This window comes from Bombina bombina, chromosome 6 (assembly GCF_027579735.1).
Source record: "Bombina bombina isolate aBomBom1 chromosome 6, aBomBom1.pri, whole genome shotgun sequence".
NCBI classification, from domain to species: Eukaryota; Metazoa; Chordata; class Amphibia; order Anura; family Bombinatoridae; genus Bombina; species Bombina bombina.
In genome coordinates, this window is record NC_069504.1 from 270,490,746 (window position 1) to 270,515,958 (window position 25,213).

The 25,213-nt window shown below is 39.4% G+C and overlaps 1 long non-coding RNA gene across 2 annotated transcripts in view; it reads right to left on the reverse strand.

Moving 5' to 3' along the window:
• The window catches only part of LOC128662848 (uncharacterized), a 38,224-nt gene extending 13,442 nt beyond the window's left edge, over positions 1-24,782 (reverse strand). The window contains exons 1-2 of one of the 2 annotated variants that reach the window (XR_008402816.1): positions 24,350-24,782; positions 11,158-11,429 (exon numbers count right to left, since the gene is read on the reverse strand). This is a non-coding gene — a long non-coding RNA (uncharacterized LOC128662848). The remainder of the gene's footprint in view (positions 1-11,157; positions 11,430-24,349) is intronic. The other variant, XR_008402815.1, reaches the window with a different exon arrangement.
• Positions 24,783-25,213: the final 431 nt, after the last annotated feature.

Genomic DNA, 25,213 nt, shown 5'->3' on the forward strand with positions numbered 1-25,213 from the left:
ACTCCCTGTAATGTTCCAAATATTAGAATTTTCCCAGAAATTGCTGGGTATACTTGCTACAGGGTACTACCTACTGAGGGGTTAGCCCTCACCCAAGGGACCCGTTTGTGCAGGCAAGTAATATGGACTGATCTCACCTGTTTTCATCAAAAAGTTGCATCCGTGTATACTGATGTATGTCAATCCGGACTTGATAAAGTGCTGGAATGCTGCTTCCCCTATGTACTGCAATCGAATGGTGATGAAATAGCTGCTTTCCCTTGTCGTTCAGATGGAGATAACAAAGAGGGGTATGTGCATAAACTCCCCTACGGTCAAAGGAATCCAGGACCCTCAGCTGGTCTAGCCAAGGTCGGTAGTGCAAAACTACCCTTTTTTCTTTCTTTTCTCTGTCCCCTCTTGCATTTTTTCTATATATTATAGTATATTAATTTCTTATGCCCCCGAGCACCCCTAGATATATCAATTTACATATCTATGGTCAATCTATATATTACTTGATTGGGTTAAGCTTGTACACCGCCCCTAATTTTTTGTATATATATATATATATATATATATATATATATATATATATATATATATATATATAATACAAGACTGGCACCAGAAAAGATGAGAAATCCTGGTTAATGCTCACCCGAGTCACCTGTAATTATAAGGAGTGAAACATGCATAGCAGACAGCTTCTCAATTGCTCCACAGGACGCACCACAATACATGTAAAGGCCTCAACCCGACTACGGTAGAAGGTGATACTAAAAACCGGAAGAGCGATTTGACACCAGGGACCCCACGTAAGTTTGTAATGGACACTACACACAAAACGAACTCCCAGAAGGAGGGTAAGACATAATGGCAGACATAACGGCAGACATTGCTTTACTTACTATGCTGAGAGAGGCGTTGCTTCTTTGCGGACCCACCTAGATCTGGGGAGTATGTATTGCAGTTATTGTCTTTTACTGGAGGGTTATGTTTAAGGACTGAGCTGCTTTGCTTTACTAACCACGCTGACAGATGCATTACTTGCTGGACTAAGCTTTATTTTGCATCATAAACCCATCCAGAATCTGGCTACTAGAGTTGCAGCCATGGGGGTGCACATTGAAGACCTTTAAAGGGCAATTTTTACATATGCAGAAGTAAAATGTGGTATTGGGATACAGAGAAAAATTGAATGAATCACTTAAAGGGACAGTCTACCATAGAATTGTTATTGTTTTAAAAGATAGATAATCCCTTTATTACCCTTTCCCCAGTTTTGCACAACCAACACAGTTATATTAATATACTTTCTCTTGTTAAGTGTATCCAGTCCACGGATCATCCATTACTTGTGGGATATTCTCCTTCCCAACAGGAAGTTGCAAGAGGATCACCCACAGCAGAGCTGCTATATAGCTCCTCCCCTCACTGCCATATCCAGTCATTCCCTTGCAACTCTCAACAAAGATGGAGGTAGTAAGAGGAGAGTGGTGTATTATAGTTAGTTTTTTTCTTCAATCAAAAGTTTATTATTTTTAAATGGTACCGGAGCGTACTATTTTATCTCAGGCAGCATTTAGAAGAAGAATCTGCCTGCGGTTTCTATGATCTTAGCAGAAGTAACTAAGATCCACTGCTGTTCTCACATATTCTGAGGAGTGAGGTAACTTCAGAGGGGGAACGGCGTGCAGGTTATCCTGCAATAAGGTATGTGCAGTTAACATTTTTCTAGGGATGGAATTTGCTAGAAAATGCTGCTGATACCGGATTAATGTAAGTTAAGCCTAAATGCAGTGATTTAATAGCGACTGGTATCAGGCTTATTAACAGAGATACATACTCTTATAAAAGTGCAATATAAAACGTTTGCTGGCATGTTTAATCGTTTTTATATATGCTTGGTGATAAAACTTATTGGGGCCTAGTTTTTTTCCACATGGCTGGCTTGATTTTTGCCTAGAAACAGTTTCCTGAGGCTTTCCACTGTTGTTATGAGTGGGAGGGGCCTATGTTAGCGCTTTTCTGCGCAGCTAAAATTACAGACAGAGACATTCAGCTTTCCTCAGCAGTTCCCTGCATGACACAGGACATCTCTGAAGGGCTAAAAAGGCTTCAAAAGTCGTGTTTGAGGAAGGTAACAGCCACAGTAGAGCTGTGGCAGTTGTTGTGACTGGTTTTAAAAACGTTTTTGTCATTTGTTATTCCGTTTTTGGTATTAAGGGGTTAATCATCCATTTGCAAGTGGGTGCAATGCTCTGCTAACTTGTTACATACACTGTAAAAAATTTGTTAGTGTAACTGCCTTTTTTCACTGTTATTTCAAATTTTGACAAAATTTGTTTTTCTTAAAGGCGCAGTAACGTTTTTTATATTGCTTGTTAACTTGGTTTAAAGTGTTTTCCAAGCTTGCTAGTCTCATTGCTAGTCTGTACAAACATGTCTGATACAGAGGAAACTACTTGTTCATTATGTTTAAAAGCCATGGTGGAGCCCCATAGGAGAATGTGTACTAAATGTATTGATTTCACCTTAAACAGTAAAGATCAGTCTTTATCTATAAAAGAATTGTCACCAGAGGGTTCTGTCGAGGGGGAAGTTATGCCGACTAACTCTCCCCACGTGCTAATATGGCGCCAAGTACATCAGGGACGCCCATAGCGATTACTTTGCAGGACATGGCTGCGATCATGGATAATACCCTGTCAGCGGTATTAGCCAGATTGCCTGAATTAAGAGGCAAGCGCGATAGCTCTGGGGTTAGATGAGATACAGAGCACGTAGATGCTGTAAGAGCCATGTCTGATACTGCGTCACAATATGCAGAACCTGAGGACGGAGAGCTTCAGTCTGTGGGTGACATCTCTGACTCGGGGTAACCTGATTCAGAGATTTCTAATTTTAAATTTAAGCTTGAGAACCTCCGTGTATTGCTTGGGGAGGTGTTAGCTGCTCTGAATGACTGTGACACAATTGCAGTGCTAGAGAAATTGTATAGACTGGATAAATACCATGCAGTGCCGGTGTGTACTGATGTTTTTCCAATACCTAAAAGGTTTACAGAAATTATTAGTAAGGAGTGGGATCGACCCGGTGTGCCGTTTTCCCCCACTCCTATATTTAGAAAAATGTTTCCAATAGACGCCACTACATGGGACTTATGGCAGACGGTCCCTAAGGTGGAGGGAGCAGTTTCTATTTTAGCAAAGCGTACCACTATCCCGGTTGAGGACAGTTGTGCTTTTTCAGATCCAATGGATAAAAAATTAGAGGGTTACCTTAAGAAAATGTTTATTCAACAAGGTTTTATTTTACAGCCCCTTGCATGCATTGCGCCTGTCACTGCTGCGGCGGCGTTCTGGTTTGAGGCCCTGGAAGAGGCCATCCATACAGCTCCATTGACTGAAATCATTGACAAGCTTAGAACACTTAAGCTAGCTAGCTCACTTGTTTCTGATGCCATTGTTCATTTGACTAAACTAACGGCTAAGAATTCTGGATTCGCCATCCAGGGCGTAGGGCGCTATGGCTTAAATCCTGGTCAGTTGACGTGACTTCAAAGTCTAAATTACTCAACATTCCTTTCAAGGGGCAGACCTTATTCGGGCCTGGTTTGAAAGAAATTGTTGCTGCCCAGGCGTGGGCAAGAGATGTTCAGGATCCCTGGGCATTGGAGATCATATCTCAGGGATATCTTCTGGACTTCAAAGCTTCTCCTCCACAAGGGAGATTTCACCTTTCAAAATTATCTGCAAACCAGATAAAGAAAGAGGCATTCCTACGCTGCGTGCAAGACCTCCTAGTAATGGGAGTGATCCATCCAGTTCCGCAGACGGAACAAGGACAGGGTTTTTATTCAAATCTGTTTGTTGTTCCCAAAAAAGAGGGAACCTTCAGACCAATTTTGGATCTAAAGATCTTAAACAAATTCCTCAGAGTTCCATCATTCAAGATGGAAACTATTCGAACCATCTTACCCATGATCCAAGAGGGTCAGTACATGACCACAGTGGACTTAAAGGATGCCTACCTTCACATTCCGATTCACAAGAATCATCATCGGTTCCTGAGGTTTGCCTTTCTAGACAGGCATTACCAATTTGTAGATCTTCCCTTCGGGTTGGCTACAGCCCCAAGAATTTTTACAAAGGTTCTGGGCTCACTTCTGGTGGTTCTAAGACCGCGAGGCATAGCGGTGGCTCCTTATCTAGACGACATCCTGATACAGGCGTCAAGCTTTCAAATTGCCAAGTCTCATACAGAGATAGTTCTGGCATTTCTGAGGTCGCATGGGTGGAAAGTGAACGAAGAAAAGAGTTCTCTATCTCCTCTCACAAGGGTTTCCTTCCTAGGGACTCTTATAGATTCTGTAGAAATGAAAATTTACCTGACGGAGTCCAGGTTATCAAAACTTCTAAATGCTTGCCGCGTTCTTCACTCCATTCCGCGCCCTGCGGTGGCTCAGTGTATGGAAGTAATCGGCTTAATGGTAGCGGTGATGGACATAGTACCATTTGCGCACCTGCATCTCAGACCGCTGCAATTATGCATGCTCAGTCAGTGGAATGGGGATTACACAGATTTGTCCCCTCTACTAAATCTGGATCAGGAAACCAGAGATTCTCTTCTCTGGTGGTTATCTCGGGTCCACCTGTCCAAGGGTATGACCTTTCGCAGACCAGATTGGACGATTGTAACAACAGATGCCAGCCTTCTAGGTTGGGGTGCAGTCTGGAACTCCCTGAAGACTCAGGGTTCATGGACTCAGGAGGAGAAACTCCTCCCAATAAATATTCTGGAGTTAAGAACAATATTCAATGCTCTTCTAGCTTGGCCTCAGTTAGCAACACTGAGGTTCATCAGATTTCAGTCGGACAACATCACGACTGTGGCTTACATCAACCATCAAGGGGGAACCAGGAGTTCCCTAGCGATGTTAGAAGTCTCCAAGATAATTCGCTGGGCAGAGACTCACTCTTGCCACCTATCAGCAATCCATATCCCAGGTGTAGAGAACTGGGAGGCGGATTTTCTAAGTCATCAGACTTTTCATCCGGGGGAGTGGGAACTCCATCCGGAGGTGTTTGCTCAATTGGTTCATCATTGGGGCAAACCAGAACTGGATCTCATGGCGTCTCGCCAGAACGCCAAGCTTCCTTGTTACGGATCCAGGTCCAGGGATAGATGCTCTAGCAGCGCCTTGGTTCTTCAACCTGGCTTATGTGTTTCCACCGTTTCCTCTGCTCCCTCGACTGATTGCCAAAATCAAACAGGAGAGAGCATCAGTGATCTTGATAGTGAATGCGTGGCCACGCAGGACCTGGTATGCAGATCTGGTGGACATGTCATCCTTTCCACCATGGACTCTGCCTCTGAGACAAGACCTTCTAATACAAGGTCCTTTCAATCATCCGAATCTAATTTCTCTGAGACTGACTGCATGGAGATTGAACGCTTGATCCTATCAAAGCGTGGCTTCTCCGAGTCAGTCATTAATACCTTAAAACAGGCACGAAAGCCTGTCACCAGGAAAATCTACCACAAGATATGGCGTAAATATCTTCATTGGTGTGAATCCAAGAATTACTCATGGAGTAGGGTCAGGATTCCTAGGATATTGTCCTTCCTCCAAGAGGGTTTGGACAAAGGGTTATCAGCTAGTTCTTTAAAGGGACAGATTTCTGCTCTGTCTATTCTTTTACACAAGCGTCTGGCAGAAGTTCCAGACGTTCAGGCATTTTGTCAGGCTTTAGTTAGAATTAAGCCTGTGTTTAAACCTGTTGCTCCTTCATGGAGCTTAAACTTGGTTCTTAAAGTTCTCCAAGGGGTTCCGTTTGAACCCCTTCATTCTACTGATATCAAACTTCTATCATGGAAAGTTCTGTTTCTGATGGCTATTTCCTCGGCTTGAAGAGTCTCTGAGTTATCTGCCTTACATTGTGATTCTCCTTATCTGATCTTTCATTCAGATAAAGTAGTTCTGCGTACAAAACCTGGGTTTTTACCCAAGGTGGTTTCTAACAAGAATATCAATCAAGAGATTGTTGTTCCATCATTGTGTCCTAATCCTTCTTCAAAGAAGGAACGTCTTTTGCATAATCTAGATGTAGTCCGTGCCTTGAAGTTTTACTTACAAGCTACTAAAGATTTTCGTCAAACATCTAACCTGTTTGTTGTTTACTCTGGACAGTGGAGAGGTCAAAAGGCCTCTGCAACCTCTCTTTCTTTTTGGCTTCGGAGTATAATCCGTTTAGCCTTTGAGACTGCTGGACAGCAGCCCCCTGAAAGGATTACAGCTCATTCTACTAGAGCTGTGGCTTCCACCTGGGGCTTTAAAAATGAGGCTTCTGTTGAACAGATTTGCAAGGCTGAGACTTGGTCTTCGCTTCATACCTTTTCAAAATTTTACAAATTTTATACTTTTGCTTCTTCGGAGGCTGTTTTTGGGAGAAAGTTTCTACAGGCAGTGGTTCCTTCCGTTTAAGTTCCTGCCTTGTCCCTCCCATCATCCGTGTACTTTAGCTTTGGTATTGGTATCCCACAAGTAATGGATGATCCGTGGACTGGATACACTTAACAAGAGAAAACATAATTTATGCTTACCTGATAAATTTATTTCTCTTGTAGTGTATCCAGTCCACGGCCCGCCCTGTCCTTTTAAGGCAGGTCTAAATTTTAATTAAACTACAGTCACCACTGCACCATATGGTTTCTCCTTTCTCGGCTTGTTTCAGTCGAATGACTGGATATGGCAGTGAGGGGAGGAGATATATAGCAGCTCTGCTGTGGGTGATCCTCTTGCAACTTCCTGTTGGGAAGGAGAATATCCCACAAGTAATGGATGATCCGTGGACTGGATACACTACAAGAGAAATAAATTTATCAGGTAAGCATAAATTATGTTTTTTACCTCTGTGATTACCTTGTACCTAGGAACCTTCTTCCAGCCCCCTGATCACATGACTGTGACTGTTTATTATCTATTGTCTTGCATTTAGCATTGTGTTGTGCTAAATCTTAAATAACCCCCTGTGCCAGAACACAGTGTTATCTATATGGCCCACGTGTACTTCCTGTCTCTGTGTTGAAAAGAGATTTAAAAAGCATGTGATAAGAGGCAGCCCTCAAAGGCTTAGAAATTAGCATATGAACCTACGTAGGTTTAGTTTAAACTAAGAATACCAAGAGAAAAAAAGCAAATTTGATGATAAAAGTAAATTGGAAAGTTGATTAAAATTAAAAGTCCTATCTGAATAATGAAAGTTTAATTTATACTAGACTGTCCCTTTAACTCTGGAGCATAACAGACAGGGAGCTCCCTGATAAATTAAGGGTTCCCTTCTAATGTAGTCCCGTGGACTTGATGTGACTTTTATTGCTTGTGGCTTAGTATTATTAGTAAGAAAATTAGATTGTGTTGCATATCGCTAGTATTGTCTTAATTATTTTCCTCTAGGTTTGTGTCAGATAAGGGTTTACTGGATTGCCCTGTGTATGGGGTGGGTAGTTCTGTGTGACTCTCTCCATGGGAGTTAATTCTCCCTTTTTTCTTCTGTATATATATATATATATATATATATATATATATATATATATATATATATATATATATATATATATATATATATATATATATATATATATATATATATATATATATATATATATATATACAAAACACGTAAGGGAACTGCAGTCTCATACCGGACCGGGTACATATCCCATGACCCTGCAACATGCTCAGCCCTGGGTGCCACTGGCACTCACAGGAAGCTGTGCTGTCCCCAGAGCCAAAAGCAGTTAACACCAGACAGGTCTGGGTGCAAGAACCATAGGGAAAATTACAAAACAAATTAATACAACACACAGAGAAAACCCAGCACTCACTTACAAGCTCTCAGCTAAGATTTAAAAGCAAAAATGGAAAGGTTAGTCACCGCATCTGGCCAAATGGGACAAGCTCAGGTACCACGTCAAGGTCCTTTCCAATACCCGAGACCCTAAAACTGCCACACAATGCAAGCTTTCAAATCCAAACAAACTGAAAACAAGGGAAGGGTGCACAGGAATATGTAATAACCCTAGACATATACAAAACACGGAAGGGAACTGCACTGTCATACCGGACCGGGTACACATCCCATGACCCTGCAACATGCTCAGCCCTGGGTGCCACTGGCACTCACAGGAAGCTGTGCTGTCCCCAGAGCCACAAGCAGTTAACCCCAGACAGGTCTGGGTGCAAGAACCATAGGGAAAATTACAAAACAAATTAATACAACACACAGAGAAAACCCAGCACTCACTTACAAGCTCTCAGCTAAGATTTAAAAGCAAAAATGGAAAGGTTAGACACCGCATCTGGTCAAATGGGACAAGCTCAGGTACCACGTCAAGGTCCTTTCCAATAACTGAGACCCTAAAACAGCCACACAATGCAAGCTTTCAAATCCAAACAAACTGAAAACAAGGGAAGGGTGCACAGGAATATGTAATAACCCTAGACATATACAAAACACGGAAGGGAACTGCACTCTCATACCGGAACGGGTACACATCCCATGACCCTGCAACATGCTCAGCCCTGGGTGCCACTGGCACTCACAGGAAGCTGTGCTGTCCCCAGAGCCACAAGCAGTTAACCCCAGACAGGTCTGGGTGCAAGAACCATAGGGAAAATTACAAAACAAATTAATACAACACACAGAGAAAACCCAGCACTCACTTACAAGCTCTCAGCTAAGATTTAAAAGCAAAAATGGAAAGGTTAGTCACCGCATCTGGCCAAATGGGACAAGCTCAGGTACCACGTCAAGGTCCTTTCCAATACCTGAGACCCTAAAACAGCCACACAATGCAAGCTTTCAAATCCAAACAAACTGAAAACAAGGGAAGGGTGCACAGGAATATGTAATAACCCTAGACATATACAAAACACGGAAGGGAACTGCACTCTCATCGGGCATGTTGCAGGGTCATGGGACGTGTACCCGGTCCGGTATGAGAGTGCAGTTCCCTTCCGTGTTTTGTATATGTCTAGGGTTATTACATATTCCTGTGCACCCTTCTCTTGTTTTCAGTTTGTTTGGATTTGAAAGCTTGCATTGTGTGGCTGTTTTAGGGTCTCAGGTATTGGAAAGGACCTTGACGTGGTACCTGAGCTTGTCCCATTTGGCCAGATGCAGTGACTAACCTTTCCATTTTTGCTTTTAAATCTTAGCTGAGAGCTTGTAAGTGAGTGCTGGGTTTTCTCTGTGTGTTATATATATATATATATATATATATATATATATATATATATATAGTTAATAATGTCACTTATTTTCAGAAAAATATCAAATACATTCTAGTGTTAACAGTAACGTGATGGGTGTTTAAGCACTTGTAACTATTTATTGGATTATTGATAATGGTAATTTGTTAAACAGTCTGTAGCCCAAAACATAAGGCACCTTCGGCTTTAGCACAGTTGATCTAGGGTAGCGTGTGAGTAATAAATAGAAAAGGCTTTCATTAGCACACCCTATAAAAGTCCATAGGGAGCGGGAGTTAGCACTGCGGTGATATCTGAAATCCTGAAGTTATCAAGTCCGAGTCTTTTGCTCTTTCGCTAACTTTTTATTTAGCACTGGTAGTGCTAGCGCTAACCTGAGAGTGCTATTTTTTTTACCTTCAGCGTAGTTAGCGCTCATGAGCAATAAAAATCTTTTGCTCCACTTTTAATCTAGGCCAGAGTATTTACAAAAGTGCTGGGAGTGCTGTTATCTGCAGTTTGAGCTCTAGAATTCTCTGTAGTTACAGGTGGCCCTTGGTTTACAACGGTTCAATTTGCACCATTTCAGAATACCAACCTTTTTTTCCAGTCATGTGACTGCTATTGAAAAGCATTGAGAAGCAATGCATTGATTAAAATAGCCAGTAGGTGGAGCTGTCCGCTTGTGTTGCAGCAAAGCCAAGCAAGTTGAAATTAATCAGTTTAACCAGAGCTGAGCTATCGAGCAGATTTCAAAGGAACAAGATGTTCCTGTCTATAAATCAGTCCAGATTGGAATGCATAGAAAAAACTGTCTGCAGAAAAATGCAAGTGAAGTCTGTGTTGTGTGATTATTTTATTAGGTTTATAATGCTGTTTAGCAAATGTTTTTGTTCATTTAACTTAGTTTAATGATATATTCTGTGTTGTGTTATTATTTTATTAGGTTTATAATGCTGTTTAGCATTTAAAGTCTTCATTTCAAAGCTTTAAAAATAATGTATTAGGTGTTACTTATGACAATTTTGAGAGGGGCCTGGAACCTAACTCCCTCACTTCCCATTGACTTACATTATAAACTGGGTTTCAATTTACAACGGTTTCTATTTACAACCATTCCTTCTGGAACCTAACCCCGGCGTAAACTGAGGGCTACCTGTATTTACATGGATGACCTTTTAGTTCAGGCTCCCTCTTTTAATCTCTCTGTGTCTTAGACCCTGATGATCGAAAGTGCCACAAGGCAGCAAGATATTCAAAAGGGATCCTCACCATGTTGAGAAAGTCGGCAAAATATTTAAAAGGGCCAACAGAACTGTTTAAAGGCAGCATCGCCAAGAGGCATCTTACCATACATTTCAGTAAGTGACGATGCTGCTCTGATACCGTCGATATATTCAAAGCAGCATTGAAGGTGTAATTTAAATCATCCCTTTACATTTTACATGGGTCAGCAGAAACTCAACTGCTGCTCGTACAATACTGTAGTGAATCAAACATATTAATAATACACCTATAGGAGCTGGGGGATTGTGGCTATATGAAATATGTATATACATTGATCACTGTATATGTATTGTATAATGTTAGAATATGTATGAAAACTGTAAACGTGATTGTACTTATCTTCTATAGTGTCCTTAGACGCGTATTTTTACTTATTTTAAGATTTTGATTGCCTTTTCCCAATAATCATATTTACATTATATTTAGAACGTGCATTTGTGATCTCAATATTAATATTTAACAATATTGCAATCACGTTTTCGCGTTTTGATATTTCACATTATTGTTTGTAATATTCATATTTCATAATATTGTGATCGCACAATCGTGTTTTACTTATAATATTGTGATTACACTGTAGCAAACATGTTCTATATAAATATTTATCTATATTTATATATATACACACTCACCGGGCCGGCCACTTTTTTAGGTACACCTGTTCAATTGCTTGGTAACACAAATTGCTAATCAGCCAATCACATGGCATCAACTCAATGCATTTAGGCCTCTAGACTTGGTGAAGACAACTTGCTGACGTTCAAACCGAGCATCAGAATGGGGAAGAAAGCGGATTTAAGTGACTTTGAACGTGGCATGTTTGTTGGTGCCAACAGGCTGGTCTGAGTATTTCAATTTCTGGGATTTTCATGCACAACCATCTCTAGGATTTACAGAGAATGGTCTGAAAAAGAGAAAATATCCAGTGAGTGTCAGTTGTGTGGATGACAATGCCTTGTTGATGTTAGAGGTCAGAGGAGAATGGGCAGACTGGTTCAAGGTGATAGAAAGGCAACAGTAACTCAAATAACCACTCGTTAAAACCAAGGTTTACCTGAGACTCTTAACATGGCTGAATTTGTTTTAGTGTACCCTCTACTTTTAATGGATAGTGCAGGGTGCGTTATTTTTACTCTAACTTCATGTTAACTGTCGCACTTAAGCTCAACACAAAACAGCAATGGAATATTTAGTGCTTTTGGAGACCTCAAGTGATAATGCTTGAAAACACACGTAAAATATATTCAAATAAAGTATTTCACTCATATTTATACATATTAATGCCTTGCGCCATATGGATGTAGATACTACGGCACACAGTACTTTACCCAACATAGGACTAGATTACAAGTGAGGCAGGCACAAACAGTTTTGCGCTAGCATAATTGTGTTTTTGCAAGCCATTTTCATTTTGCTGATATTCACCAAGATTACAAGTTGTGCGCTAAACCCGGTGCGTACATAACGCTAGAATTTTGCGCTACCGCACTTTCCATAGCGCTGCCATTACAAGTTACACATAAACATTCTTTTGTTGTGCGGTATGTTGTGTTAAGCTCCATACCGCACAAAAGCCAAGGCCTAACTTTATGTGCTCATACACGTATTCCCCCAAAGACATCAATGGAGAGAAAGTGTTAGAAAAAAACTAACACCTGTGATTTTTATTGGCTGAAATTTTCAAATCAGCCAATAGGATGAGAGCTGCTTAAATCCTATTGGCTGTTCAAATCAGCCAATAGGATTTAAGCAGCTCTCATCCTATTGGCTGATTTGAATTTTTCAGCCAATAAGAATGTAACAGTACCCCAATATAAAAGGGGTACCTTGCATTCAATCGCATGAAGAGGATCCACGTTGCTGAAGACCGCCGCCGCAGAAGAGGACCAGCACTCCTGATGAGGACCAGCGCTCCGGATCCGCACATTGCCGAAGACCGCTCCACACCTCCGGGAAGAAGATAGAAAAGAAGATAGAAGATGGTGCCGTCCTAGAAGAAGATCTTCGCCCGCCTGGATGAAGACGTTGTTCTGCCTGGACTTTCGGACTTCAGGACTGGTGAGTACTTATTCTGGGGTTAGTCTTAGGCATACACTGGGTAGCGTAGGTTATTTTTAGACTTAGTTTTTTTTAGTTTGGGGGGCTGGTTGGGTGGGGGGGTTTACTGTTAGGGGGGACTTTGCAATTGTTTTAGGTAAAAGAGCTGTTTAACTTAGGGCAATGCCCTACAAAAAGTCCTTGTAAGGACTATTGGTAGTTTATTGTTAGCTTAGGTGGGTGTTATTATTTTGGAGTGGCTTTTTTTGTTTTTATAGGGCTATTAGATTAGGTTTAATTTTTAATATTTTGGATAATTTGTTTATTATTTTTGTAATCTTAGTGTTTTTTTATTTTTCGTAATTTTAGTGTGGTTTTTTTTTGGTAATGTTTTTTTTTTCTTCGGAATTTTTGTGTTTTTTTAAGTAATTTTATTATTTCACAGGTAAGTTTTTATTTATTTTATGGTAGTTATATTGTAAGTTTAATTTAAAGCTAGTGGGTGCTCTGTCAGACTAGCAAATTCATTAGACTAGCGAACGGAAGCGACGTTCCTTCAGCTGTCTGATAAAAAAATCCACACCACGCATGCGCTGCTCTTCTAATAGCATTTCTATTTCTATTTGTAAAATATAATAGTGCATACGCTGTATGTTAACTGCTGTCACATGTACAATTGGCATTGTGCGGTACAGATTAGTACACACGCTGTCCTGCAATCTTTTTTACCTATATAAAAACTTTCTACCTTTTGTAGAAGTCTATGGTTTCTTGTCCAATGCTTGTGGAGACCAGACAGTTATGTTCAAAGAGGGACAAGAAACCATAGACTTCTACAAAAGGTAGAAAGTTTTTATATAGGTACAAAACAATGCAGGACAGCATGTGTACTAATCTGTACCGCACAATGTCAATTGTACATGTGACAGCTGTTAACATGCAGCGTGTGTACTATTATATTTACAAAAAGTTGTATTTACAAATAGAAATAGAAATGTTGCCAGTGCGCACGGCTGTTACGTTCACTATTCTGATGGGCTGTGACGTAGTTACATTTGGAATGCTATGAGAAGATACGCGCATGTGTGGTATGGATTTTTTATCAGACAGCTAACAGAACGTCACTTCTGTTCACTGGTCTGATGAATTTGCTAGTCTGACAGAACAGGGGTGTTAGGTTTAGGGGTTAATACTTTATTTTAGTGTTGGCTATGTGGGTAGATGGCGGATTAGGGGTTAATAAGTTTAATAAAGTATTTGCGATGTGAGGGATGGCGATTTAGGGGTTAATAGTGTAGTTTATGGGTGTTAGTGTACTTTGTATAATTTTTGTTATGAGTTTTGTGAAACATTTTTGTTTTGCAAAATCAATTGCTACTGGTCTCTGATCACGGAATGGATCGTGACAGTATAAGCTATAACGCTAGCATAATAGCCTGACCGAACAACTTGTAATATGGTTGACCTGAAAATTCCACACTCAAAAGCCATTTTTTGAGTGCGGAATGGAGAGTTGCGCTACAGGCTAAAACGCTTGTGGTATAGCTGTACCACCGTCACTTGGAATACGGGAGACCTGCCATTATGCGCGCAAAGGTCAATTTTTCAGCGGTATAGCCGTACCACACAACTTGTAATCTTGCCGATTACAAGTGAAGCAAAATTGCGATTGCATATGTATATATGTTTATATATGTGTACATATATATTAATGTATTTATATGTGTATATATGTATTTACAGTCATATATAAACATATAAAAACATTAATATATTTAATATATAAGTGCATTATATCCCTTTGCCATTAAGTAGATAAAAACATGATTAAACATATTTGTGCAATATTCATATTTAATAAAGATTTTAACTATGTATTTACTGTAAATATTTCACATTTACTAATGCGAATATGCTATTTTGTTTGTGTAATGGATGTTTGTTTTTTAACAATTTTTTTTCTCTACATTGACTTCTATGGGAAATGAGAAACGCAATGGCGTATGCGTGATCTCGGGTGTTAGTTTCTCCCCCACTTTTTTTTCTCCATTGATCTCTATGGGGGAATACATGCACATGCATGCAAAAACTTAAGTTAGGTGAAACGCTAGCACAAAATAAGCTTTTTTGGAACTTGTAATACAAACGCAACCCAACAAGCGCAAAAATGAAAATCCTAGCGTCACTTGTAATCTAGCCCATACTGTGTTGACAAAGTACCTACCTCCAACACACTAGCACATGTTGATCCCAGCTGTCAGCTTTGACAGTGGGGAACAAAACTAGTGCCAGATTGTATTTGCCTTCATATGGTAAGAGAGAATTGATTGTGCTCTATTTCCATATGAAGCCAGATTGCCATATAGATACAAACAGTATCACCATCTGCAATGATTTTGCAGTGGTAGCTGTTAAGGAAGGAGGTGGGAGGGCAGCCCATCGCAGGAGGGGGGTAGAGAAAGGCAGGTCCCTACACTACAACAAAAAAACCTTGGGGTAAGGTGGCTCCCTACAGAACAGAAAAAAACATGATTGCTGGGAGGTAAGGGGGGGAGGTGAGGGAGTAGGTGACAATTGATAAAGAAAGGTAGGATTCCCACACTACAACAAAATAAATAAATTATTTTAAAAAAAAAATACAAAAAAAATACCCTAAACTTTTACTGTCAGACTGGTTGCCAATAACAAATGTGGCAGTGACCAGCAGGAGGGAAGAGAGCTGTTTGGGAGGGATCAGGGAGATGGGAGGCGAGGCAGGGATCTCTACACTACAGAAAATAATAAATAAATAATTAAATAAATAAATAAATAAAGAGAGCTGTTTGGGAGGGATCAGGTGGGAGGTTAATCCCTACACTACAGCAAATATTACCGGTAATATATTACTTCCAACTTGCACTATAAACACAAAAATTAACGCTATTGACTGTGCTCAAGCAATCTCAACACACAAAACAGCGAGAAAAGGGTAGGGGGCGCCCTTGTGTCACCAAGAAATAGCCTCTAGAAGCTGATGGTCAAGTGTGATTTGCTGATAAGTAGTGATATAATATTAAACTAACAACAACACACATACAATGATTCAGAAGGGTTATAAGATACGGCCCCAATCTGAATTCCCTATTGGTATACACAGAAGTGAAAGGTAGTGAAAGGTAGTGAAAATACAAAGTGTCAGATACAAAACTAGAGATGTGGTGTGGTCATATATTTGACTAACTTTAAAACAGTCTTATTAAGATGATGGTATCAGATGGAGGTAGATGACTGGGACAGTCAGGCAGCTTTCTGTAGCGGATCCGTCCACGATCCAAATTCAGTAATCTGCAAACATAATGAAGAGACAGAAGCGCCACATGGCCCAATATTGTATGGAACAAGGATAATAGTGTATGTGACAATTGCACTCACATGTGATCAGACACCCCTAGTGGTGTAGATGGAACAGTCTGAGGTCAAATGCAGTCACCCAGAAGACTAGTCTTTAGTAGATATTCAGGTGTCTGTAGAAAAATATATAAAACACAAGGGTGCCTGTATGGCCTAGTATTGTAGGAACCAGCGGTGAGAAGAAGGTAGTATATGCACTTACATTTAGTAGAGCACCTCCCTTGGTGCAATAGGGGCAAGCTGGGATCAATCAAGTCACCCAATAGACTTATACTCCAGTGATCAGGAACACCCAGTGGTCCAGTCTCAGAATGAGAATATGCAACAAGAATGTAGTAAGGCAGCAAGTGGTTAGTTAACAAAACTTACTTTAATAAAAACAATAAAATAATTGCAATGCGTTTCTCAGCCAACCAGTGGCTGTTTCATCAGGCTTAGGGGAATGAACAATAAACACTCAAGGGAGGTGCTCTACTAAATGTGAGTGCATATACTACCTTCTTCTCACCGCTGGTTCCTACAATACTAGGCCATACAGGCGCCCTTGTGCTTTATATAGTTTTCTACAGACACCTGAATATCTACTAAAGGCTAGTCTTCTGGGTGACTGCATTTGACCCCAGACTGTTCCATCTACACCACTAGGGGTGTCTGATCACATGTGAGTGCAATTGTCACATACACTATTACCCTTGGTCCATACAATATTGGGCCATGTGGCGCTTCTGTCTCTTCATGTTGTCAACACACAAAACCACTAATATTTCTGCGATCCACTTTTAATGTGGGATAATGTATTTTAAATCCAACTTAATAAAAGGCTCTTGACTGTTTTTTTCAATTGATCCTGCATATAGCAGCTGGTAAGCACATAGTTAAAATGTAAGAATTTGAGAATAAGGATCTTGGAATTGTTTGGCTTTTATGAGGCAGATTTATCAAACTGTGAATAAATGTAATTGCTGAGATAAAAATGTACTTGAAATGCCTTTGTCATTCAAAACATACATTTTTGTTTGTATTTAATGAGATTTGTTTTATTTATAACTGTTAAAGAACAGATATTATAAAATCAGTAATTTATTCAAAAACCTGAATGACATGAGAGGCTAATACCAAAGGATCTTTGAGACAAAATTGTTGTACTAATTTAAAGAGAAAATAAATCCAATTTTTTTTTCTTCCATGATTCAGAGTGTACAATATAAAAACAAACTTAACAATTTTCTTCTATTATCACACTTACGTGACTGTTATTACATCCTTTGTTGAAGAGCATACCTATGTAGGTGGTGTGCACATATTGGGAGCACTAAATTGCAACAGTTTCACAAAAATATTTTAAACAGTTACACATTCTGCAAACACTGTTGCCATCTAGTGCTCAAAAGTGTACAACACTGTTCAAAGCATTGATACAAAACTGCTGCCATGTAGTGCGCCAAATGAAGGCACGCTTCTTACATAGGTATGATTTTCAACAAAGAATACCATAAGATCACAGTAAATATCTGTATAATGAAAGAAAAAAAGAAAAAAAAAATCTACATCCTTTTAATGAGGTAGTTCACGTGTTGTATATCATAACTTGCAATCATTCGGCGAGATTACGAGTCTTGTGTTAGCCTTAAAAAGCAGCGCTGAGAGGTCCCAATGCTGCTTTTTAATGCCCGCTGGTATTACGAGTCTGGCAGGTACAGGTGTACCGCTCACTTTTCTTCTGCGACTCGAGCATACCGCAAATCCCCTTACGTAAATTGCGTATCCTATCTTTTTAATGGGATTTTCCTAACGCCGGTATTACAAGTCTTGGAAGAAGTGAGCGGTAGAACCTCGCCTTTCAAGACTCCTACCGCATTTAAAAGTCAGTAGTTAAGAGTTTTATGGGCTAACGCTGTAACATAAAATTCTTAACTAAAGTGCTAAAAAGTACACTAACACCAATAAACTATCTATTAACCCCTAAACCGAGCCCCCCCCCCCCCACATCGCAAACAAATAAACTTTTTAACCCCTAATATGCCGACCGGACATCGCCGCCACTTTAATAAATATATTAACCCCTAAACCGCCGCACTCCCGCCTCGCAAACACTAGTTAAATTTTATTAACCCCTAATCTGCCGTCCCTAACATCGCCGACACCTACCTACATTTATTAACCCCTAAACTTCGCCGCTACTATATAAAAGTTATTAACCCCTAAACCTAAGTCTAACCCTAACCCCCCCTAACTTAAATATAATTTAAATAAAACTAAATAAAACTACTACAATTAAATAAATTATTCCTACTTAAAACTAAATACTTACCTATAAAATAAACCCTAAACTAGCTACGATATAACTAATAGTTACATTGTAGCTAGCTTAGGGTTTATTTTTATTTTACAGGTAACTTTGTATTTATTTTAACTAGGTACAATAATTATTAAAAAGTTATTAACTATTTAATCACTACCTAGCTAAAATAAATACAAAAGTACCTGTAAAATAAATCCTAACCTAAGTTACAATTACACCTAACACTACACTATAATTAAATAAATTAACTAAATTACCTACAATTAATTACAATTAAATTAAATAAACTAAACACTAAATTACAGATTACAAATTACACTAAATTACAGAAAAAAATAAAATAATTACAAGAATTTTAAACTAATTACACCTAATCTAATCCCCCTAATAAAATAAAAAATCCCCCAAAATCATAAAAATCCCTGCCCTATACTAATTACAATTAAGAGGGCTTTTTGCGGGGCATTGCCCCAAAGTAATCAGCTCTTTTACCTGTAAAAAAAATACAATACCCCCCCAACATTAAAACCCACCACCCACACACCCAATCCTACTCTAAACCCACCCAATCCCCCCTTAATAAAACCTAACAATAACCCCTTGAAGATCACCCTACCATGAGAAGTCTTCACCCAGCCGGGCACAAGTGGTCCTCCAGAGGGGCAGAAGTCTTCTTCATCCGATCCGGGCAGAAGAGGACCTCCAGATGAGCAGAAGACTTAATCCAGGCGACATCTTCTATCTTCATCCATCCGGAGCGGAGCGGGTCCATCTTGAAGCCAGCCGACACGGAGCATCGATCCAGACCGATGACTACACGGCGAATGACGGTTCCTTTAAATGACGTCATCCAAGATCGCGTCCCTAGAATTCCAATTGGCTGATAGGATTCTATCAGCCAATCGGAATTAAGGTAGGAAAAATCCTATTGGCTGATGCAATCAGCCAATAGGGTTGAAGTTCAATCCTATTGGCTGATCCAATCAGCCAATAGGATTGAGCTTGCATTCTATTGGCTGTTCCAATCAGCCAAAAGAATGTGAGCTCAATCCTATTGGCTGATTGGATCAGCAGATAGGATTTTTCCTACCTTAATTCCGATTGGCTGATAGAATCCTATCAGCCAATCGGAATTAAAGGGACACCATCTTGGATGATGTTATTTAAAGGGACCGTCATTCGTTGTGTAGTCGTTGGTCTGGATGGATGCTCCGCGTCGGCTGGCTTCAAGATGGAACCGCTCCACTCCGGATGGATGAAGATAGAAGATGCCGCCTGGATGAAGACTTCTGCTCGTCTGGAGGTCCTTTTCTGCCCGGATCGGATGAAGACTTCTGCCCCTCTGGAGGACCACTTGTGCCCGGCTGGGTGAAGACGTCTCAAGGTAGGGTGATCTTCAAGGGGTTAGTGTTAGGTTTTATTAAGGGGGGATTGGGTGGGTTTTAGAGTAGGGTTGGGTGTGTGGGTGGTGGGTTTTAATGTTGGGGGGTATTGTATTTTTTAACAGGTAAAAGAGCTGATTACTTTGGGGTAATGCCCCATAAAAAGCCCTTTTAAGGACTATTTGTAATTTAGTATAGGGTAGGGATTTTTATTATTTTGGGGGGCTTTTTTATTTTATTAGGGGGATTAGATTAGGTGTAATTAGTTTAAAATTCTTGTAATTATTTTATTTCTTTCTGTAATTTAGTGGGTTATTTTTTCGTACTTTAGTTTATTTAATTTAATTGTAACTAATTATAGGTAATTTAGTTAATTTATTTAATTATAGTGTAGTGTTAGGTGTAATTGTAACTTAGGTTAGGGTTTATTTTACAGGTAAATTTGTACTTATTTTAGCTAGGTAGTTATTAAATAGTTAATAACTATTTAATAACTATTGTAGCTAGTTAAAATAAATACAAAGTTGCCTGTAAAATAAAAATAAACCCTAAGCTAGCTACAATGTAACTATTAGTTATATTGTAGCTAGCTTAGGGTTTATTTTACAGGGAGTGCAGAATTATTAGGCAAGTTGTATTTTTGAGGATTAATTTTATTATTGAACAACAACCATGTTCTCAATGAACCCAAAAAAACTCATTAATATCAAAGCTGAATAGTTTTGGAAGTAGTTTTTAGTTTGTTTTTAGTTATAGCTATTTTAGGGGGATATCTGTGTGTGCAGGTGACTATTACTGTGCATAATTATTAGGCAACTTAACAAAAAACAAATATATACCCATTTCAATTATTTATTTTTACCAGTGAAACCAATATAACATCTCAACATTCACAAATATACATTTCTGACATTCAAAAACAAAACAAAAACAAATCAGTGACCAATATAGCCACCTTTCTTTGCAAGGACACTCAAAAGCCTGCCATCCATGGATTCTGTCAGTGTTTTGATCTGTTCACCATCAACATTGCGTGCAGCAGCAACCACAGCCTCCCAGACACTGTTCAGAGAGGTGTACTGTTTTCCCTCCTTGTAAATCTCACATTTGATGATGGACCACAGGTTCTCAATGGGGTTCAGATCAGGTGAACAAGGAGGCCATGTCATTAGATTTTCTTCTTTTATACCCTTTCTTGCCAGCCACGCTGTGGAGTACTTGGACGCGTGTGATGGAGCATTGTCCTGTATGAAAATCATGTTTTTCTTGAAGGATGCAGACTTCTTCCTGTACCACTGCTTGAAGAAGGTGTCTTCCAGAAACTGGCAGTAGGACTGGGAGTTGAGCTTGACTCCATCCTCAACTCAAAAAGGCTCCACAAGCTCATCTTTGATGATACCAGCCCAAACCAGTACTCCACCTCCACCTTGCTGGTGTCTGAGTCGGACTGGAGCTCTCTGCCCTTTACCAATCCAGCCACGGGCCCATCCATCTGGCCCATCAAGACTCACTCTCATTTCATCAGTCCATAAAACCTTAGAAAAATCAGTCTTGAGATATTTCTTGGCCCAGTCTTGACGTTTCAGCTTGTGTGTCTTGTTCAGTGGTGGTCGTCTTTCAGCCTTTCTTACCTTGGCCATGTCTCTGAGTATTGCACACCTTGTGCTTTTGGGCACTCCAGTGATGTTGCAGCTCTGAAATATGGCCAAACTGGTGGCAAGTGGCATCTTGGCAGCTGCACGCTTGACTTTTCTCAGTTCATGGGCAGTTATTTTGCTCCTTGGTTTTTCCACACGCTTCTTGCGACCCTGTTGACTATTTTGAATGAAACGCTTGATTGTTCGATGATCACGCTTCAGAAGCTTTGCAATTTTAAGAGTGCTGCATCCCTCTGCAAGATATCTCACTATTTTTGACTTTTCTGAGCCTGTCAAGTCCTTCTTTTGACCCATTTTGCCAAAGGAAAGGAAGTTGCCTAATAATTATGCACACCTGATATAGGGTGTTGATGTCATTAGACCACACCCCTTCTCATTACAGAGATGCACATTACCTAATATGCTTAATTGGTAGTAGGCTTTCAAGCCTATACAGCTTGGAGTAAGACAACATGCATAAAGAGGATGATGTGGTCAAAATACTCATTTGCCTAATAATTCTGCACACAGTGTATAGGTAAGTATTTAGTTTTAAATAGGAATTATTTATTTAATTGTAGTAATTTAATTTAGATTATTTTAAATTAAATTTAAGTTAGGTGGGGTTAGGGTTAGACTTAGATTTAGGGGTTAATAACTTTATTATAGTGGCGGCAACGTTGGCGGAGGTAGATTAGGGGTTAATAAGTGTAGTTAGGTGGTGGCGACATTGGGGGTGGCAGAGTAGGGGTTAATATTTAAAAAGTAGGTGTTGGCGATGTTGGGGGCAGCAGATTAGGGGTTCATAGGGATAATGTAGGTGGTGGCGGTGTCCAGAACAGCAGATTAGGGGTTAATATTATTATGCAGGTGTCGGCGATGTTGGGGGCAGCAGATTAGGGGTTAATAAGTGTAAGATTAGGGGAGTTTAGACTCAGGCTTAATTTTAAGGTGTTAGGTGTTGACATAACTTTTGTTTCCCCATAGGAATCAATGGGGCTGCGTTAGAAGCTGAACGTTGCTTTTTTGCAGGTGTTAGTTTTTTTTCAGCCGATTCTGCCCCATTGATCCCTATGGGGAAATTGTGCACGAGCACGTTTTGCCAGCTCACTGCTACCGTAAGCAATGCTGGTATTGAGGTGAGATGTGGAGCTAAATTTTGCTCTACGCTCACCTTTTTGCGGCTAACGCCAGGTTTAAAAAAACCTGTAATACCAGCGTTGTCTTAAGTGAGCGGTGAAAAAAAAAATGCTCATTAGCAACGCACCCCTGTTACCACAAAACTCGTAATCTCGGTGATTGATTTTTATCAAAGCGTTAAACCTGCTTAGTTCTCTCATTTTTTTAATTAAATCTGGCATAAAAGTTATTAATATAAGTATCCCATGGTTTAAATGCCTGAACACTGCTTACCTCCTGCCCTCTTACTTTTAAATTTGTGACCAGATGTCTCCTGCACAACCTCGGGTAGCCTGAATGAAAGTTACTGTTTGGAGCTTCATTTTGATAGCAAATGTGAACTGATAAATCTGGAAAACAGGAGATCTTGTTGGTGAACATTCTGTAGTTACTGCAATTACCTAATAGGTATGAAATTAAGGACTTGATTCAAATCTCTATGAAATTCTTTTATCAAAATCAACACAAACTCAGTCAAGCTTGATATCTCCCATCATTTTCTATCTCTACCCACAACAGCACTGTCAATGACTGATAATGGCCGGCAATCACCAAAAACCGAATCCATACACGAAAAAATGACAACGGCTCTCAAGGCTGACCAGTTATTCTCACCATTCTCATTTTGCTGCTCCAGCATTCTCTCCTCTCCTGGGAGTCTCCTCCCTGTCTTTGCTCTGTCCACCTTTCCCAACTGTAAATATCTTGTACATTTGTTTTCTTCTTGGCATAATTCAATCATCATCATCAAAAAGGGCTGCCGTTGTTGTTGGCATGGGCAGTGCCATCGTATTTTTTTGTTCTGAGTATGCGCAGATCCATGACCAATATTGTTATTGTTTATCCAATATGTGTTATCGGTCCATCTGTGGGTGTTGATGAGCAATTATCAAGTGCCTTTGGCTGTTGACTTTGATGTTTCCATTTTGTTGTCGATATTTAGTCAATAACTTGTGGTCCGGGGGATTGTAATTACACAATCAAAATTAAGGTAAGAACAATATTTATGCAAATATGAAGCTAATGTAAAATATATCAAATTTGCTGTTTTTATTTTACATGTCAGGCAGGATTGTGTGTTTGGACATAAATAATGCAATAAAGGGCTTAATTAAATGTGAACTCATGTTGTCTTATACTGCTGCACAAAATAATATAGCAGATGAGGCAAGGCACAGTAAGATTTACATTTAACATATAGCAAATGCAGATAATTAGTCTTTTATAGCTTAATTAATTTCACATTTAAAGGGACATGAACCCTGTTTTTTTTTCTTTCATGATTTAGGTAGAACATACAACTTTCCAGTTTACTTCTATTATCGAATTTGCTTCATTTTATTAGTATCATTAGGGGAGGGAGCAGCAATGCACTACTGGTTTCTAACTGAACACATGGGTGAGCAAATGGCAATCACTATATATATGCAGCCACCAATCAGCAGCTAGAACCTAGGTTCTTTGCTGCTCCTGAGCTTACCTAGATAAACCTTTCAGCAAAGGATAACAAGAAAAGGAAGCACATTATAATAACAGAAGTAAATTATTTTGAAATTGTATCCACTGTTTAATTCATGAATGTCTAATTATGACTTGACTGTCCCTTTAATATAGATGTCTGCAGTTTTGAGGGGACAATCTGGCATCTATGTCAAGCACATCTATATCATAAAAAGATCAAATTGCTTATGGCATCAAACGTTAATTGTTTTGTACAGTGATATAGTTTAGCACATACAACGTAATAAATACAAAAGGTCACAATGACATATAACATAAAAACATTTAAAGTGAATATGAATGCACTTTTTTAACATACAAACAACGAATTAATCATTTTAATGCACAGCTATTTATTATTTATCATATTGGCCTTTAAGTTTTTTTCTTTACTTACAACAGATGAAAGATGTATTCTACAGGACTGTGTTTCCAATTACCGCAAGGTCATCAGAAACAGTGCACATGAAACTTATTATGGGCACTTCAGCCTGCGTACAATCCAAGCTCATAAATATGTTGAAAATACAGTGCGGTTGGCCATCACATGGACTTAGTAAATCTGGTTCAAAGTATCTTGAATATATTATATGAAGATAGGTTCACTATCGGTGGTATATTTCCTCTTTGATATATGATGAAGACCTGCTTGCTAAGTGTATATATGAACACACAGCCCTTGGAGGAGAAGGATTTCCTTCCAGCACTTCCGGTTCTTTCCTCAAGGTTACAATAGCTCTCAGTCTTCTTAGTGCTTGGGTAAACATTTGGTGTTGATAATCTTTCTCATTTTACTTGCATCTGTGTGCTAGCATTCTGTCTCCTAATAAAGTCATGTTTCAACCACAGCCTTTTTTCCCATCAGTGCTTGGTGTGTGAAGGCTTTCGGTAATGCAGAGTTTTTTTTAGCTACACACTCTGCTTTATGAAGTTTTATTTCAAGACTTTGTCCCTTTTATTCCAAAGAATCTAAAATTGTTATATGCATTTAAACACAACCTGTGCCATTTGTTTTTTGTATAATCTATTATTATAAACATTTACGGTAGCTCATCTAAATGTTGTATTTTAAGGTATATTCTTTGAGCTGGTTAAAAATATAGTAGTGATACAAAAATAACCTACTTTATTGAATGCTTTTAAACTGTATTAAAAACATCAGAAATATATATGCTAACCTTTGTATAAGACCATATTTAGGGGCCTATTTATTAATGTGCGAGCGGACATGATACAATGTAGCGTATCATGTCCGCCGCAC